This window comes from Salmo salar, chromosome 10, assembly GCF_965601325.2.
Source record: "Salmo salar chromosome 10, fSalSal1, whole genome shotgun sequence".
NCBI lineage: Eukaryota > Metazoa > Chordata > Actinopteri > Salmoniformes > Salmonidae > Salmo > Salmo salar.
This window is the reverse complement of record NC_138300.1, coordinates 27,201,076-27,219,225: the sequence shown is the minus strand read 5'-3', so window position 1 is coordinate 27,219,225 and position 18,150 is coordinate 27,201,076. Positions and strand designations below refer to the sequence as shown.

The 18,150-nt window shown below is 42.5% G+C and overlaps 1 protein-coding gene across 1 annotated transcript in view; it reads left to right on the top strand.

The window, feature by feature from the left end:
• The first annotated feature begins 6,515 nt into the window (after positions 1 to 6,515).
• LOC106613888 (BCAR3 adaptor protein, NSP family member) overlaps positions 6,516 to 18,150 on the top strand; it is a 73,318-nt gene continuing 61,683 nt past the window's right edge. Inside the window, exon 1 of the mRNA XM_014216610.3 lies at positions 6,516 to 6,745. The gene's annotated coding sequence lies outside the window, so the exon portion shown is untranslated. The remainder of the gene's footprint in view (positions 6,746 to 18,150) is intronic.

Sequence of the window (18,150 nt, the reverse complement as noted above, 5' to 3'; positions counted from 1 at the left end):
CGGTGTACCTGGCACATACTACCATACCCCGTTCAAAGGCACTTCAATATTTTGTCTTGCCCATTCACCCTCTGAATGCCACACACACAATCCATGTCTCAATTGTCTCAAGGTTTAAAAATCCTTCTTTAACCTGTCTCCTCCCCTTCATCTACACTGATTGAACTGGATTTAACAAGTGACATCAATAAGGGATCATAGCTTTCACCTGGATTCACCTGGTCAGTATATTTTATGGAAAGAGCAGGTGTCCTTAATGTTTGTATACTCAGTGTAGTATGTATACATATTGGGATGGCAAGCATATTTGAATATATTGCTGTTCATTGGATTCCAGCCCAGCCTACATATATATTTAAGTGTCTTCTGTAACCATGAGTGTAAAACTCTGCTTGGGTTAGCACTTTCATCCCTGAGAATTAAAAACATTGCAAGAAATAAAGACTGAAGATAAATGCTATACTAATGCTAGGTCTTTGCAGTCCCACACTATGATAATTTAATTTCATCATGACATACAGCAATCCTCTCTGCATTGCCCCCGGGTCCAGAAGATGACCTGGGATGTCACAGACATGACCATAATTGATGGGATGGTTAATGAAACTATTGTGAGAGCCAGATTATGACAACATGGAGAACAAGTGTTAGTAGCGCTGGATAGAAAGAGATTGAAGCCCCTGAATTGATAACAACACTTCCTCCTACCATGACAACACTCAGAGATGTTTATTAAAGCTTTATGGGATCAAAGTGTTGTGATGGAGGAGGGTGTTTTCTCAGGGTGGTCTCTGTTCCCATTGCTCCTCTGTCACATGGGGCAGTCCCGTGTGGCTCAGTTGGTAGAGCATGGTGTTTGCAATGCCAGGGTTGTGGGTTCGATTCCCACGGGGGACCAGTACGGAAATGTAAAAAAAATTATAATGTATGAAATGTATGCATTCACTACTGTAAGTCGCTCTGGATAAGAGCGTCTGCTAAATGACTAAAATGCAATGCAATGTAAATGGTGAGAGGGTTCAGTATGTCCAGCCCTGTTCCTCACCAACATAAACAAAGTCCTCTGGTGTCAACAGCTGGGCATGCTCTGTAAAGAAAAGAAGAAGGAGAAAAGTTGCTCAGTTTCAAATAACCCTGCTAATAACACTCCTAATATCTCTACCTATTTTAGTGCTGATAGTAAAACAGTCACAGGCCACTCCAACTAGAAATCACTGGTCAGTTTTATTATCAACCAGGCTTGTGTGATACATTTCTCAATGCAATGTGAGCTCAAACAATGCTTAAGCAGCATGTCCAATCAAAGCCCATCCACCAGCCTGCATGCATTAGTCACCATACTACAGTACACAACATTGTCACTGACACAGGGCCATCCATTATAACACTCACTGCTGACTGACAGCCATAGGTTTTGTGGTATTGTTGGGTCATAGTGCGTTCCTCTTACCCACTGTGTGTGGACTTCCCCTTGGTGAATCGCCCCGTAGCACTCACTTCTGTCATCATGAAGTGCTTTGAGAGACTAGTCAAGGATCATATCACCTCTACCTTACCTGTCACCCTAGACACACTTCTATTTGCTTACCGCCCCAATAGGTCGACAGACGATGCAATCGCAATCACTATCACACTGCACACTGCCCTATCCCATCTGGACAAGAGGAATACCTATGTAAGAATGCTGTTCATTGACTAAAGCTCAGCATTCAACACCATAGTACCCTCCAAGCTCATCATCAAGCTTGAGGTCCTGGGTCTTAACCCCTGCCCTGTGCAATTGGGTCCTGGACTTCCTGACGGGCCGCCCCCAGGTGGTGAAGGTAGGAAACAACACCTCCACTTCGCTGATCCTCAACACTGGGGCCCCACAAGGGTACATGCTCAGCCCCCTCCTGTACTCCCTGTTCACCCATGACTGCGTGGCCAAGCACGCCTCCAACTCAGTCATCAAGTTTGCAGACAACACAACAGTAGTAGGCTTGATTACCGACAATGACGCGACAGCCTACAGGGAGGAGGTGAGGGCTCTGGGAATGTGGTGGCAATAAAATAATCTCTCACTCAACGTCAACAAAACAAAGGAGATGATCGTGGACTTCAGGAAATAGCAGAGGGAGCACCCCCTATCCACATCGACGGGACTGCAGTGGAGAAGGTGGAAAGTTTCAAGTTCCTCGGCGTACACATCACTGACAAACTGAAATGGTCCACCCACACAGACAGTGTGGTGAAGAAGGCGCAACAGCTCCTCTTCAACCTCAGGAGGCTGAAGAATTTTGGCTTGTCACCTAAAACCCTCACAAACTTTTACAGATGCACAACTGAGAGCATCCTGTCGGGCTGTATCACTGCCTGGTACGGCAACTGCACCGCCCACAACCACAGGGCTCTCCAGAGGGTGGTGCGGTCTGCCCAACACATCACCAGGGGTAAACTACATGCCCTCCTGGACACCTATAGCACCCAATGTCACAGGAAGGCCAAAAAGATAATCAAGGACAATAACCACCCGAGCCACTGTCTGTTCACCCCGTTATCATCCAGAAGGTGAGGTCAGTACAGGTGCATCAAAGCTGGGACCGAGAGACTGAAAAGCAGCTTCTATCTCAAGTCCATCAGACTGTTAAGTAGCCATCACTAGCACAGAGAGGCTGCTGCCTATATACACATATATACAATCATTGGCCACTTTAATAACTGGATCACTAGTCACTTTAAAAATTCCACTTTAATAACGTTTACATATTTTGCATGACTCATCTCATATGTATATACTGTATTCTATTCTACTGTATCTAAGTCTATGCCGCTCTGACATTGCTTGCCCAATATTTATATATTCTTAATTCAATTCCTTTACTTAGATTTGTGTGTATTGGGTATTTGTTGTGTAATTGTTAGATATTACTGTACTGTCGGAGCTAGAAACACAAGCATTTCGCTACACCTGCAATACCATCTGCTAAACACGTGTATGTGACCAATACAATTTGATTTGATTCGATTTGAGGCTGACCGACCGTCAGGAATGCGAGAAGGCAGATGATGGGCAGAAATGCAGCAGCATGCAGATGAACTGTTATTTGTCCCTGATGGAAAACACAAGTTACTATGGTGAGAAAATTCCACATGGTGCTCAGCTGAGACTGTGGACCAAAGATAGACTACCACTCAACTCTCAGAGCAACACTCGTCTGCTAGGCTCAGCTCAGCTAGAGATGTACATTCATGCAGACATTCACACATATGTGGCACAGGTACAGTATATTTGCGAGCTGCTCACATTGTTCTACAAGTTTTGACAACCATGAAAAACATTGCTCATAACTAAATCCCAGAGAATTCTATGAAGTGATGCTGTAGTTGAATCAGTTAAACCTGGTCCTACTAACATTGTTCTGTAATTAAGAGTGTTCAATGTCAAATCTTGAATGATGCAATAAAACCATGGTTGTTTATACTCTGTTAAAAAGTTATGGAATGAGGTGTTCTTTAAAACATGGATAGTTTACATTTCAAGTGCTGACAAATTGTTCTTCCTCGCAGCCTTGGGTACTAGGCCGGAGGGGGGACGTCTTCAGGCCTACAGTACATACTGCATGTCCTCTACGCAGAACTAAACTATAGCATAGGGAAAAGACTGGTAGAGAAACAGTCTTAGTACACATCCTGTACTAGCATTTTCCTGTACAGAAACATTCCCCTTTACAGAACAGAATAACTGTATTTTTCTCAGAGGGAACTTGGTTATGATTGACAGCTTATGGACATGGGATGGCCCCTGCGTAAATGTGGTAATCTATGGTCATCAACAGGCAGTACTGTGAGTAACCAACAGCAGATTACAGATTAGGATCTTGACTCTGAGGAAATAGAGGGTGGCTGATTGATCAGAGGAGTGATTTTTTGGAAATGCCCCCCTTCCTTTACAAATATGTGAGGAATGAGATGGATCAGGACTTTTGGATCTATTCCGAGGGGAAAAAACATGGCACCTGGCATCTGAACTTTCCCCTGATGCATGTGTGGTATGTGTGTGTGCGGGTGCGTGTGCGTGTGCGTGTGTGCGTGTGCGTGTGCGTGTGTGTGTGTGTGTGTAGCTGAGGTGCCTGAGGACACCCAGGTCATCAGATAACAGCAGGGTGTGAGCAGGTCTGTACAGTGTCACTCAGTGAGAAGCTGTGCCAAGCCAAACTGCATCAATACATAACAAATGAGAACACAGACATTGTCTACAGAACCTACAGTTCTCTCAAACATACTAGCTACACATCCACTGTACCACAGTCTGACCTGGTTCAGAATGATTTATTGTCAAATAATATGACTTTGACTGTTATATCACAACATACTATGTCATTCAAATGTGAAACATTTTCAATGTCCTGACACCTTGATGAATGAGGGGTGTTATGAGGTAGAGTGTAGTCCTGGCAGGTGCAGTGTAACTGGAGAGGGTCTGTCTGATTCCAGATGTCTTTCAAGTGTGTGCGTGTGTCCTCCTGACAAAATACCCAGCTGGGATCCAGGGGCTGAAGGATTCTGTGGACACACACACACGCACGCAGGCACGCACACACGCACACACACACGCATATATATAAAAACAAACATCACCTGTCCTTTCAATCACAGGGCCACAGCACTGGTATCCTTGGCCAGGGTCTGCCAGGAAGGAACACACACATGCACACTGGGTTGTGTGTTATCATCAGCAGACAATGTGAAGGAATCAGAGGACAAAGACAGGGAAAGTGTATTCTGTACCTCAGCCAAGACAAACAGTACTCCCTCTGTTTTTTGGAGACAGTACACGTGTCTTACAAGACAGAATACTAGCTACCTTAACATTTTAACAATTATTATTTTAATGTTTTCAGAGATGTGATCAGATTGCACATCATAAACTCAGCAGAAAAAATAAACGTCCTCTCACTGTCAACTGCGTTTATTTTTAGCAAACTTAACAAATGTAAATATTTGTATGAGCATAACAAGATTCAACAACTGAGACATAAACTGAACAAGTTCCACAGACATGTGACTAACAGAAATGGAATAATGTGTCCCTGAACAAAGGGGGGGTAAAAATCAAAAGTAACAGTCAGTATCTGGTGTGGCCACCAGCTGCATTAAGTACTGCAGTGCATCTCCTCCTCATGGACTGTACCATATTTGCCAGTTCTTGCTGTGAGATGTTACCCAACTCTTCCACCAAGGCACCTGCAAGTTCCCGGACATTTCTGGGGGGAATGGCCCTAGCCCTCACCCTCCGATCCAACAGGTCCCAGACGTGCTCAATGGGATTGAGATCCGGGCTCTTCTCTGGCCATGGCAGAACACTGACATTCCTATCTTGCAGGAAATCACGCACAGAACGAGCAGTATGGCTGGTGGCATTGTCATGCTGGAGGGTCATGTCATGATGAGCCTGCAGGAAGGGTACCACATGAGGGAGGAGGATGTCTTCCCTGTAACGCACAGCGTTGAGATTGCCTGCAATGACAACAAGCTCAGTCCGATGATGCTGTGACACACCGTCCCAGACCACAACGGACCCTCCACCTCCAAATCGATCCCGCTCCAGAGTACAGGCCTCGGTGTTACGCTCATTCCTTCGACGATAAACACAAATCCGACTATCACCCCTGGTGAGACAAAACCACGACTCGTCAGTGATGAGCACAATCCCACTTTAGTGTCCTAAATTTTCATAACTGTGACCTTAATTGCCTACCATCTGTAAGCTGTTTGTGTCTTAACGACCGTTCCACAGGTGCATGTTCATTAATTGTTTATGGTTCATTGAACAAGCATGGGAAACAGTGTTTAAACCCTTTACAAATGATTTGGATTTTTACGAATTATCTTTGAAAGACAGGGTCCTGAAAAAGGGACTTTTAAAAAAAAATTTAGTTGCACTGTCTGTACAGTGACAAGTATATATTTTTTTGTTTAAAGAACATTATTGGATTTTCAAATAACATTATCGGAGTGAAACTGAACAATAACAAAAGGCTGTTGTTGGGAGATTAAATGTGAGGCTGCTCTGGCCTCTCTCCTGGGATTGGTGACAGAGGAGAGGAGAGGAGGGAAGAGGTGTGACGAGAGGGACGTTTTCAGTGCTGGGGGGCAGGGGAGGATGGGGTGGAGGGTAAGTCGTAAATCACTCCCCTGTGGCTCAGTGTCTGTGTGGAGGAGTAGGGGCACGTGTGTGTGTCTGAGTGTGTGTATCAGCGAGAGAGATAGAGAACACTGTATATATACATAATATGACATTTTAAATGTCTTTATTCTTTTGGAACTTTTGTATGTGTAATGTTTACAGTACATGTTTTATTGTTTAATATCTATTTCACTTGCTTTGGCAATGTAAACATATGTTTCCCATGCCAATAAAGCCCATGCCAATAGAGAGAGAGAGAGAGAGAGAGAGAGAGAGAGAGAGAGAGAGAGAGAGAGAGAGAGAGAGAATACTACGGAGGGGAAGAGGACGGCAACACAGCCACTGTGGGAGGCCCAGAGACACACAAAGTCAGAGAGAGAGAGAGGAGGAAGGGGCTTGTTTCTGCAATCTAGCCTTGTTGTTGCCTGTTCGTGCGAGTCTCTTTGCTGGTCAGTCAGTCTACTATGCCTGGGACTTTGTAGCGCTGCCACTCAGGAGGAACTCTACTGAAGTGAAGTGAGGAGGAAATCTCTGGCTGTGCTGTTCTTCAAAACAAGTGCAATTTTAAACAGACAGGTAAGGATTTCTAGAAAGCGTACTGGATTGGAGTCTGCTTTGTATAAAAGTGTTGGAATGTGTTGGTGCTGTATCCAGATGCTGATACGGCTTACAGAGGTGTGAGCAGTATCTCTCTCGCTAGTTTCTCTCTCGCAACTTTTTACAACTTCAAAGAATTTTGATTTATTCAGAGTTGTCAACAGGAAACTCTTTGTATTGTTTTCAATAGAATAACTTCAGTCAGTTCAGTTGTTGATGCTTTTTCTCACTAACAAGGTCAAACTTTTACAAATGTTTCCTCAAACTTTTTACACAATAACATAAGATAAGCATGTTTTTCAAGGACTTTGTTAGTCAATGGAATAGAATTCTGAGACTTTTCCCCTAGGAAATTGGCCACCTAAGTTGCTGGTTGCTGTGTAGGAGAGAGGTGACAGTAGCTGGAGTTGTTGGTGAGGAACGGAGTGGCAGCCACTGCTGTGGGCTTTAATAACTTGTGATTCATCTGTCACACACAGACCAGCCATGCAGCTCACAGATGGGAAGAATCTCTCTCTCTCTCTCTCTCTCTCTCTCTCTCTCTGAGGAGGAGGAGGAGGAGGAGAGGAAGGAGGGAGAGATCTGAGTTCATATCAAACACCCCCTTCTCTCAACAAAAGAAGGGCCAAAAAGTGTCATGTGACAGTTGGGCTCTTTGTTCTTTTCAGAGGTCTGGAGAAAGACTGGTCAGGGGTTGCTTTAGTAATGCACTGCTGTGTGTGTGTGCGTGCATTTGTGTGCACATGTGTGCGTGTATGTTCATGCTAATGTCTGTGTGCAAACATGTTTGTCAGCAGTATCCACTCTCTCCAGTTTGCAGTGAGAAAGGAAGGGCAACCTCATCAGTCAGTTTCCTCTGGTTAATTTTATTCCTCTCTTCATTTCCCTGCATGCGTTTTATTTGTGGCTTTGTTTTCATGTGCCACTCATTAGTTTTCCTAGTGGGTCTGTTCTGCTGTCTGGGTAATGAGGGGCCAGGCCTGCAGCATGTGACAGAGCTAGAGCTGTAAAGTGTCTGCTGGTTGCTACTTTTAGAGCCCCAGCTGAAACACATCCTGATCTCCCTGCCCTGCCTGCTGCCTCCATGCCTTAGCTGATTGGGTGTGTGTCAGCCCCTTTCGCTAAAGCTTCCTATTCCTTCCTGAACACTACATAAGATGCAGGCTGAACGCCCTGCTGTAGAAACCCTGAGTGTCGGCTCAGAGCCTGTCTACAGCCTGATTCACAGGGATTTGTGTACTGAGTGGAGGACCAGCATTAATGGGGGAGAGTATAGCCCATGTATAGCCCAGCCCAGATGTCCACTATGTAGAGCAGGCTGATATTGTAGACTAGAGCATACCAAACTGTTTTGTCTCCCACAGAACTGCATCCATTGTCAGATATGGGATGGATGAGAGAAGCTGGTTGGGAATAGCAGTCAGGCTATGGTGACGGATTTATTAGAGGGTTTATTCTGAAGAGTGCTCATGGCCCACAGCCTCTCTGGGTCTTTTGTCCACTCAAAGCAGGTTTGAATTCATTGAAGGGGACTTGCATTATTCACTAGATTCCCATGGAGGAGTGAGTGCGGGGGAAGGCTGGAGAAAACATAACACTGATAACACTGTTTAGACATACACTGGAGTATTCTCTTCTTCCCCTGTACGTCTCTAATAGCTTTAGTTTGGAAGCTTATAGTTTTATTTCCTTTGCATGTTGACTCTTGCGTATCTTTTTGAATCAAGGCCAGTTTTGTTCACTTTCACTTAACAGATTTGTATGTGCTGTGGGACTAGTGCAGGACACAATGCTCCTACTATAGGTACAGTAAAAGAAGGACAATATTTGTGTTTGCTGACATCAGCAATGGCATGTGCCCTGTGTCACGAGTCAGATACAAAGGACTTTAAAGAATTTGCGAGTGTGAATGTGTGAGTGTGTGTCTGTGTGTGTTTGTGTGTGTGTGTGTGTGTTATTGTGTGTCTTCAGTGAAAGATGCTGAGGATGATGTAAGCAGTGGGCAGAGAGCCAGAGAAAGACCATTGTGCTTGTGAGAGGTAGAGAGACAAAAGAGAGAAAGAAAGTAAAACAGTGTGAGGTAAGGAGGAGAGACATCATGAGAGACACAAAGGAGATAGATGAAAGAAGAGGTATTTTCTAGACCCACACCTCAGTTCAAATGATGGCCATAACCTTGTCACCTCTTCTAGTATTTTGCCTGAATAATTTATGTTATCAGATTAATGTCTTGAATATTCATGTTCTTAAGGAGCCCAGAGAGAGTTAACCCTTTCTCTTCAGGCACGTGCGACAGACTGTCACCACAGGGGAGTAATTGTCAAGCAACATTCCTTAAGGGGAAACAGATGTGCCTGGTTCTGGCCCCACTGACTCACTGCTGGGCTGCTTCATTCTGCTCTCTCTGAGGTCAACAGCAGGCCTCCAAACACTGACCAGCCCTCAGGCACTTTACTCACCAGCCAATTAACCCCCCGCCTCCGCACCACCAGTTTAACTGGCTTCTATAGGAATCGTCACCTGGCTACTGCAGGAAGGGATGTGTGGTTGTGACTGGTCAGTGGTCTGGCACAAAATGGCTGCTGACCCGCCCACTGTGCATCATCACCCAGGTGGGTGCTGTTAATTAAGGTTGGGTGTTTGGTTGATTTGTGTGAATTGTCGCACCCGCATAGACTGTAATGTGTTTTAGAGCTGTGAAGGGGTATGTTCTTCCACTCGCTGGTGTTTGTCCTGTGGTATGATGATGCTGAGTAACTGGGACATGTTCAGTGACTCAACCCACCTGATGAGTCTAACAGAGCAGGTGAATAAACATCTGTGGTGGTCTGATCCGATGGTGCTTTCAAGACAACTGGGAGCATTAAAAAAACTTCAGGTCGGAATGTTGAAGTTCTAAAAAGAGTTTCCGTCTTTGAATTCTGAGTTGGATGACCATTCAAAATTATTTTCCCAGTCCGCGCTACCCAGTTGTCTTCAATGCACTGAAGTCTGAGATTTCCGAGTTCCCAGTAGTTTTGAATGCAGCACGAGTTCTGCATCATGTCATTACATGTGATCAACATGATATTAGAGGGGTTAAGCAATTTCTGGAAACTGTTCTTATGGGGTGAGGGAGTTTTTGATTCTGGATACCTAATATCCAGTGCCGTATCACTCTGTGAAAGCCTGTTCTCTGCTCTGATTTTCAGTCCCACCATGCATCTGGAACATTAAGTACAGTACAGTAGGCGGATCAAAAGTCTTTCTGATCCTATCTCATTGGAATGTCCTTTTTCTCCTGAGATTGAAACCTGCTGGTAACCATCTCCCAATATACATAGCTAGTTCGATTACTATGTCAACCAGGAACAAGTTTCAAACAGCATATCATCCATCATGAAAAAGTGATACTTATTTACTACACAAACCTATTAACGCCTAGAATGTCATTGTATGCTGTAGCATTTAGATTTTCCTTCACTGAAACTAAGGGGCCTAGCCCGAACCATGAAAAACAACCCCAGACCATTATTCCTCCTCCACCCAACTTTACAGTTGGCACTATACGTTCGGGCAGGTAGCGTTCTCCTCGCATCCGCCAAACCCAGAATCGTCCGTCGGACTGCCAAATGATGAAGCGTGTTTCATCACTCCAGTGAATGTATTTCTACTGCTCCAGAGTCCAATAGCGGTGAGCTTACCACACTGCTTGGCCATGGAACCCATTTCATGGAGCTCCCGACAAACAGTTATTGTGCTGACGTTGCTTCCAGAGGCCGTTTGGAACCCTGTAGTGAGTGTTGCAACCGAGGACAGATGATTTTTACGTGCAATTTTTTTTGTCCCGTTCTGTGAACTTCTGTGGTCTACCACCTCGCAGCTGAGCCGTGGTTGCTCCTAGACGTTTCCACTTCACAATAAAAGCACTTACAGTTGAACGGGGAAGCTCTAGCATGGCAGACATTTGACAAACTGACTTGTTGGAAACCCTGACTTGTTGGAAACCCACAACCTTTTAGTTGTGGCAATCCTAAATAAGTTCAGGAGTAAAAATGTGCTTAAGAAATCACATAATAAGTTGCATTGACTCATTCTGTGTTTAGTAATAGTGGTGAACATGATTTTTTAATAAATACCCCATCTCTCTACCACACACATACAATTATCTGTAAGGACACCTCAATCAAGGAATGAATTTCAAGCACAGATTCAACCACAAAGAACAGGGAGGTTTATCAATGCCTCGCAAAGAAGGGCACCAGTTGGTAGATGTGCAAAAATAGAAAAGCAGACTCTGTGTGTAAAAATAGAAAAGTTGACTCTGTATATCCCTTTGAGCATGGTGAAGTTATTAATTTGGCCTTGGATGGTGTATCAAAGATACAGGCATCCTTCCTAACTCAGTTGCCAGAGAGGAAAGAAACTCCTCAGGGATTTCACCATTAGGCCAATGGTGATTTTAAAACAGTTACGGAATTTAATGGTTGTGATATGAGAAACTGAGGATGGATCAACAACATTGTAGTTGCTCCACAATACTAACCTACATGACAGAGTGAAAAGAAGGAAGCCTTTACGTAATACAAGGCACTTAAGTAATACTACAAAAAATGTGACAAAGAAATTAACTTTTTGACCTGAATACAAAGTGTTATGTTTGGGGCAAATCCAACACAACACAACAGTGAGTACCACTCTTCATATTTTCAAGCATGGTGGTGGCTGCATCATGTTATGTGTTTGATTGTCATCGGCAAGGACTAGGGAGTTTATTTTAGGATCAAAAGAAACAGAATACAGCTAAGCACAGGCAAATCCCAGAGGAAAACCTGGTTCAGTGTTCTTTCCAACAGAAACTTGGAGACAAATTCATCTTTCAGCAGGACAATAACCTTAAACACAAGGCCAAATCTACAATTGACTTGCTTACCAAGATGACATTGAATGTTCCTGAGTGGCCTGGTTACAGTTTTGACCTAAATCGTCTTGACAATCTATGGCAAGACGTGAAAATGGCTTTCTAGTAATGATCAACCACCAACTTGACAGAGCTTGAGGAATGTTAAAAAGAATAATGGGTAAATATTGGTGTGGAAATCCAGGTGTGCAAAGGTCTTAGAAACGTACCCAGAAAGACTCACAGCTGTAATTGCTGTCAAAGGTCCCATGTGGCTCAGTTGGTAGAGCATGGTGTTTGTAATGCCAGGGTTGTGTGCATACATTTCATAAGAAAATGTATGAAATGTATGCATTCACTACTGTAAGTCGCTCTGGATAAGAACGTCTGCTAAATGACAAAAATGTTCAGTCATTCATTAATGTAATTGTCTAACGGGGGTGAGTACTTATCTAATGAAGATATATGCCACGCCTGCTCCAGCATTCCTTCTTTGGCGCTCGAGGGCACCAGGCTGCCCTTCATTACACACACCTGTCACCTGGACTCCTTCACGTTGTTGATTGCCCCCTCTGTATCTGTATGTTCCTCAGTTGTGTTCCCCGTGTCAGAATTATTGTCATAATGTCATTTTGTTCCCCCTGTCCAGACGTTGTTCTTGTTGTTGTTATATGTTCGTTTTCCATTAAATGTTCACTCCCTGTTCTTGCTTCTCATCTCCAGCGTCTGTCCTCACAATATATTACTGTTTTTATTTTATTTTATATAAATGTTAGAATTTTTTTACACTTTGACATTACAGCGTATTTTGCATAGATTGTTGACCAAAAATGACAATTAAATTCATTTTAATCTCACTTTGTAAAACAACAAAATGTGGAAAAAGTCAAGGGGTGTGAATAATTTCTGAAGGCACTGTATGTCTTTTTGACCTGTTGCCAAGGAGGTCCTCAACATAAGAAGACTGGAGGCCGTTGTTGGTAAGATTAACATTGTTAATCAAATGTTTTTCTTTCTGTGTTGTCTTATGTGAGCTTTGTTAGCAGATGATTGATAATGCCTTATAATTGGTTCTCTCTTGTGCTTGTCTTTATTTTCTAAAAGGTTACGTGGTGGAGAAATGTGTCTGCAAATGTATTTTATCTGAAGATAGTTAAATTAAAGCTGAATGAAGATAAGGCCTTAAAGGGATTAACAAAAGCGTAAATATATCATTTATTATGTAATTAATTTAATAAAAAAATACAATTACATTTGTATAAGCATATTATTTATTGTTTGATGATATAACTACAGTTACAAACTTGAGGAAATAACATGTGCGCTAGTCTAGTGGTGACTAGAGAACGTGCCCAATTTGACTGGAGTGTGGAGTGAGTTTCACCAAAGGCTGGAGCGTTGGCCTTCTCGCCTGTTCCAATTTCACTCTAGTAGCGCTCACTTCGTGAGCTCAGGGCATTCCCGGCCCTGCATGAATTTGTAGTCTACTTGCGTGCTGCTATCCCCTTGCTTTAGCTACTGTCACCAAGTATGCTAAATATTTTCATAAAGAAACTGATGAAACACATAGGTGAAAAATCAAGGTAACTTACAAAGATGAGGACCAAGAGCAAGAGAGGGAGTGTGGTGATGAAGTGTCCACAACTAAAGAAGCATTGTGGAATCTGAAAAAACACATATCTCGAAAGCCTGATGGTGTACTTACTATGTGCACATGCTAACAGAAAGGAATGAGGTGAGTAGCTAGCTAAGTCTGTCACTGTAGCATAGTATTTATAAACCAAAAATATCTTAAGTTTTGTTCATTTTCATTCTATTATCTATACAATAGGCCATCACTGATTTTGGCCCAATAGGCGTGACATATTACCTCTTTCAATGAGCTTTTTGTTTTGATAGGGTTATTTTACCTCAAATCTTTTAGGCCTACCTACAGAAAAAAAACACTACACATCCTGCCCAGCCTGGCAAGAGTGGCCCAAAGGGTGTTTAGCATCCCCAATCACAGAGTGTATTCTCCGCTGCTGGCCTGCTCTCCAGGCACCATCGCATGAGCCTGAAACCACAGACTCTGGCCAAACTCATGTTTCTAAAAATAAATTCAAATGCACTTTAGACTGAGCCTAATAAGTCATTTTTCATAAATCTAAGTAAGTCACAGCCTTTTGCGCAATTATTGACTATAGTGATTTAATACAACAAAATGTTGTTTAAATGCTGAAGGCTGTCACGTTCTGACCTGTAAGGTGTTATTTGTTAGTGTTTAGTATGGTCAGGACGTGGCAGGGGGTATTTTGTTTAATTGTTTCGGGGATTGTTAGTCTATGTGCATAGACAAGGGGTGTTTGATTTGAGTGGTCTAGAGTTTTGGTATATGTTCTGTTAGGACACGTTCTGTTTATTCTAATCACTTTGTTTCTATGTGCAGTTTTGTTCTGGACCTTCAATTGGAAGCAGCGGCTCCTTGTTGCTTCTGATTGAAGGTCCTATAATTAGGGATTTGTTTGTATTGTGGGTAGTTGTATTCTGTTTTGTGCTTGTCACCTGACAGAACTGTTAGTGTCGTTTTTGTTAATTGTATACGTGTTTATTTTGTTTCGCCTTCTTATATATTAAAAAGAGAAGATGAGTATATACTTCCCTGTTGCGTCTTGGTCCTCCACACACGACACTCATTACAAAGGCTTAATGTCCCTGCCAGCCTAGTGTGTCGCACTCGCAAATGCTTCAAAATGTATTTATTTGTAGGCTATAACCTTGAAATAATTTAAATAATATAGCCTAAATAATACATTTTCATTCTTGACATGTTTAGAGAGTGTTTATGTCACGCATGTGTGTAGAAACGGACCAAGGCCCAGCGTGAGTATCGTTCCACATCTTTAATATATTGTGAAACTTTGCCAAACAAACAATAAACTATAAACTAAACACAAACCGTGACGACAGAGGTGCAACATGCACTAACTCAAAATAATCTCCCACAAACACAGGTGGGGAAAAACAACTACTTAAATATGATCCCCAATTAGAGACAACAATGACCAGCTGCCTCTAATTGGGAATCATACAAAAACCCCAACATAGAAAAAAGAAACTAGAGCACAACATAGAAAAAAGAAACTAGATAAACCCCCCAGTCACGCCTTGACCTACTCTACTATAGAAAATAAGAGCACTCTATGGTCAGGACGTGACAATTTAATATGACATGTAGCCTGTTTGAAATGATGAGCGCTTCTTACAGTCACCTTTTCCGGTTGTTTATTAAAATACTTTTCATTCAAATCATATGATTTGGTTTCAATACTTCAAAACCAAATTATAGGTCCAGGTAGTCACAAAAATATATTGGTGTTGGTTAAATTGTGATTTTATTGAATGGAGCGAATTTGTAGCTGCTGTTTATTTCCTGTGAGAGAGGAGCGGTTTTTAGCGGTTGGAAAGGATGTAGAGAGCTGGAGCTAAACTGGCTCGCATACGCTGGTGGTAACACAGTAGTGAAACAAGAAGATGTCAATAGTGATATTGAATAGGCAAACTAGTAAATGTGTCCGTTTTCATTAGTAATTCAAAAGGGTTTATGTAGGAAATGAAAAGGATCAGGAGCAATTCAGGAGTGGTACAACACTACACACAGAAATGGCAGTAGTAATTCAATAGGAATTGAGTCGGTATACAGATGTAATGTGTAGGCATTACCTAGTAATTCAGTAGTGAGTGTAACAGCATAGCTTCCGTCCCTCTCCTCGCCCCTACCTGGGCTCGAACCAGGGACCCTCTGCACACATCAACAACTGACACCCACGAAGCATCATTACCCATCAATGCACAAAAACTAGGGCCCTTGCAGAGCAAGGGGAACAACTATTTCAAGGTCTCAGAGCAAGTGACGTCACCAATTGAAACGCTATTAGCGCGCACCCCGCTAACTAGCTAGCCATTTCACATCGTTTACACTCACCCCCCTTTTGACCTCCTCCTTTTTCCGCAGCAACCAGTGATCCAGGTCAACAACATCAATGTAACAGTTTTACCTTCCGTCCCTCTCCTCGCCCCTACCTGGGCTTGAACCAGGGACCCTCTGCACACATAGACAACAGCCACGCTCGAAGCATCGTTACCCATCGCTCCACAAAAGCCACGGCCCTTGCAGAGCAAGGGGAACAATTACTTCAAGGTCTTAGAGCGAGTGACGTCACCAATTGAAACGCTATTAGCGAGCACCCCGCTAACTAGCTAGCCATTTCACAACGGTTACATGAGCATGTAGGAATTGTGTAGGTATGTGTACGTTTTAAGTAGTAGATAACCAAAAACTCAGTTAAGGGAGAATTACGTAGTGATTTGAAGAGGAAATATGTAGTGTTCACCAGTATTGAAACGTCCCAATTTATCACTCATTACTACTTAAATTACTACATAAATCACTACTGGCTTACGACACATCTCGAAAGTAATTAACCTGTTAGGACAGACGTTCCGCTAGCGGAACACCGTTCCGCCTGCGGAACCCCTAGCCAACAGCCAATGGCATCGCACCGCGCGAAATACAAAACCAACTAAAATACCACAATTCAGTTTTCTCAAACAATCAACTATTTTACACCATTTTAAAGACAAGACTCTCGTTAATCTAACCACATTGTGCGATTTCAAAAAGGTTTTACAGCGAAAGCAAAACATTAGATTATGTCAGGAGAGTACCCTGCCAAAAATAATCACACATCCATTTTCAAAGCAAGCATATATGTCACAAAAACCAAAACCACAGCTAAATGCAGCACTAACCTTTGATGATTTTCATCAGATGACACTCCTAGGACATTATGTTATACAATACATGCATGTTTTGTTCAATCAAGTTCATATTTATATCAAAAACCAGCTTTTTACATTAGCATGTGATGTTCAGAACTAGCATACCCACCGAAAACTTCCGGTGAATTTAATAAATTACTCATGCTAAACGTTCACAAAAAACATAACAATTATTTTAAGAATTATGATACAGAACTCCTTTATGCAATCGCGGTGTCAGATTTTAAAATAGCTTTTCGGCGAATGCACATTTTGCAATATTCTGATTAGATAGCTCGGCCATCACAGGCTAGCTAATTTGACACCCACCAAGTTTGGTGCTCACTAAACTCAGAATGACTTTAAGAAAAATTGTATTACCTTTGCTGTTCTTCATCAGAATGCACTCCCAGGACTTCTACTTCAACAACAAATGTAGTTTTGGTTCCAAATAATCCATAGTTATATTGAAATAGCTCCGTTTTGTTCGTGCGTTGAGGTCACTATCTGAAGGGTGACGCGCGAGTGCATTTCGTGACAAAAAATGTCAAAATATTCCATTACCGTACTTCGAAGCATGTCAAACGCTGTTTAAAATACATTTTTATGCTATTTTTCTCATAAAATAGCGATAATATTCCAACCGGGCGACGTTGTATTCATTCAAAGGCTGAAAGAAAAAAAATGGAGTAGTCTCGTGGACGCGCATCTCCAGTGTCACTGTTCCCAGCCTGACCACTAACAAATACTCCTGCTGTTCTTAGCCCAGAGACTGCAGACACCCCATTACACTTTCTGGCGCCTTCTGAGAGCCAATGGAAGCCTTAGAAAATGTCACGTTACAGCACAGATGCTGTATTTTCGATAGAGATGCTACAGAAGGACAATAAATTGTCAGACAGGGCACTTCCTGTATGGAATCTTCTCAGGTTTTGGCCTGCCATATGAGTTCTGTTATACTCACAGACACCATTCAAACAGTTTTAGAAACTGTAGAGTGTTTTCTATCCAAATCTACTAATTATATGCATATGCTAGTTTCTGGGCAGGAGTAGTAACCAGATTAAATCGGGTACGTTTTTTATCCGGCCGTGAAAATACTGCCCCCTATCCCAAACAGGTTAAGTAGTAAAACCAGGAGATTTTGTGTAGATCTTGTGTAGTAGTGATGAGTAGTAGGTAATTGAGAGTAGTAGGTAATTGAAAGGTACTTTTCATGAGGGATGTCCAGGTGTAAAGGCGTCCGCATGCTTCCCAGCCGAAACAGTTCAGAAGAGTTTGTGCATATATTATGATGACATTTTGTGGCGTTTTGTACGTTTTGGGCTTCGGTGAGTTTTTTTTTTGGCTGTTTGGGCACACAACATTTTTTCTGGAGGCAAGCCAAAGTTCGGAGCCGAAGTCTACGCCCCTTTGTCAGTGATTGGTCAACAGTAGGTATTCTTCAATAAAGTCTTTGTTGTCATTCAACAAGATATGACTCATTTTCATGCACATTTTTTCATTGAGAAACACTGCACCAAACATCTTAGTTAGATGTAAAATCTCAGAAAAAATGTCAAAATGAATGACAGATTTCTTCAGTTATCTTAGATTAACTTTGACCACTTTGAGAAAGTATATTTTGGCTACAGCGTCTCAAAATGGACAAACAGTACTATTGCAGCTTTTTTCTAATTTTTCAAGCTAGCCGCCAGCCAAACTG